We start from the raw sequence: 2,354 nt of genomic DNA, 5'->3' as shown, positions 1-2,354 counted from the left end.
CCTAGAAAGTTACCTCCCCCAGACACAAGTCTGGGCAAGGTTGTTTATGGAAGACCAGCAGTCGCCCATGCATACCGGCCTCCCCTCTCCATGCCACCAGTGTTATCCAAGGGAAAGGCAAAGGGGCCGATACAGCTTGGCGCCTGTGACGTCGCAACTCGTTTCTACGGCTGAGTGAACAGGAGCAACCTGAAATAAAGTGTCTTGCTCAAGGACACAACATCATCAAGCACAGCAACATAAGAATCTTTGCAGATGATTCCAAGATCCAGAAGGTCACCAATGAAGTGGGTGACCGGACATACATTCTGTCTGATCTACTGGCTGTCATCCAATGGGCGGAAAAGAATAATATGCTGCTGAACGAGGACAAATTTGAAGTAATCCACTTCAGAAAAAGGGGATACCCTGAAACTCCCATACCCCCTTCCTTCATGTGAAACTCTCGTGGCATCGAACAATATCAGAGTATTGGGAATAATTGTGGACAACAGCATAAGCCGGGCCCCTCATATAAACAGCAAAGTTGACATGGCCTACAGAATGTGTTTCTGGATTCTCAGAACTTTCCAGTCGTGAGATATCCACACCATCATCCTTCTCTTCTTCACTTTTGCCCGACCTCAGCTTGAATACTGTTGTCTACTGTGGTCTCCTCCACGAAACAAAGTATCATGAAAGTTGAAGCACCTCAAAAGTCTATTGCAAAAATGATAGGCGGTATGACAGGCATTGACTTTTGGGTTCGGCTAGAAAAGCTCAAGTTTTATTCTCTCCGACGCCACCAGAAGCGCAACATCATTTGCATGATGTTGAAAATATTCCATCTGCATCGCCCAAATGATGTTGGCATCACCTTTAAGATACACCCAGACTTGAACCCCGTGCTCTCCGCCCACAACATAAATCATACTCGCATCACATAACAACAATACGTCACAATTATTTCACCTCAATTGACCCTGCTATCTTTAACATTACACCAAAACACATTAAATCAGAAACAGACCCATAAAGTGCAAGAAGTCTTTGGACAAATTTCTTCAAGAAATCCCGGATAAATCTCCTACCCGGATATGTCTCTGTAAACAATAACTCTCCCATCGAGTGGGCCATGTTGTCGATTCATGTCATTTGGTATGGCTACATCAATGATCTGACAGTATTTGTCTCTCTTATTCAATATTACAATATTCGGCCGACGGTGTTCGATTACACGATCCGTCTGAAAACCATAGTCCCAGAGTATCGTTACTTTTCTATCCTCCTACATAACTTTACTTGGTACATGCTCATACCAGTTCTCTGTTACTTCATGTTGGTATTTACGGCATAAAAGTCAATGAAGACACATACACACTTTATCGTGGCGGCGCTTGTATTTTTTTTTTTTTTTTTTTTGTTCAAGGCTCTCATATCCACTTACCAAGTGGGTCACATTTTCCACATTCTTTACATGGAATCTGAATCTCTGGGTGTCAGAAGTTCTATAGATGTTACAATTCACTGAATTGGTAGCGAGAGCGTGGTCTTGTGCAGTAATGATCAGGCTTTCGGTAATACGCTTCAAATCACCTCGCTCAAGCCATGCCCACGATGCTATATTGTCCTTAACGTCCTATGTATTCTTCTCAAACAGTCCATGCATTCTCATTTCAAGAAGGTCTTCTTTTCTCTCCTCAACTCTTTAGTTAAACGATTCCCTACCCATCATTTCATCTACATTTACACCCATATCTTTCGCTGCATATTGCAGCAGGTCTTCATCACTATTTATCAAATACTCGGCAAGCGTTCTCCTTTCACTCCTTGCAATAGTCTATACTAATTAATCCTCTTCCACCATTCTTTCTTTTCATATACAGTCTGTTTACGTTTGCTTTAAAGTGTAGCACCCCATGCGGCGTCATCAACTTTCTCGTCCTTCTATCCAGTGTTGATATATCCTCCTTAGTCCATTTTAGGATGAACGCACTATATCTGATCACTGCAACTACCCAGATATTCATTGCGGTAATCAAATTCTTGGCATTCAGGTTGGATTTCAACACCATCTTCACCCTTTTTTGATACGCCTCGCTGACCTTGACTTTCATTTCTCTGTGTAGAATGTCATCCAGCTCCAAAATCCCTAAATGTCTATCCCCACTACCGTCGGGTTCACCTATTGTTTCTCCTGATGCTGACCGCAACCCTCTGCACCATAACCAAACGTTCATGCTTGTTAAATAAATACTAATAAACTAAAAGCCGGAAGAATAAGAATGAGAAAGAGTTGGTAAGAAAATAGTAAAAGAAAATGGAATAAGATATATTCCAGGCAAGGTTATTTATGAAAGGCCACCAGTCACCAC

Source organism: Octopus bimaculoides, chromosome 13, assembly GCF_001194135.2.
Source record: "Octopus bimaculoides isolate UCB-OBI-ISO-001 chromosome 13, ASM119413v2, whole genome shotgun sequence".
Classification (NCBI taxonomy): domain Eukaryota; kingdom Metazoa; phylum Mollusca; class Cephalopoda; order Octopoda; family Octopodidae; genus Octopus; species Octopus bimaculoides.
Note: the sequence above shows the minus strand (reverse complement) of the source record.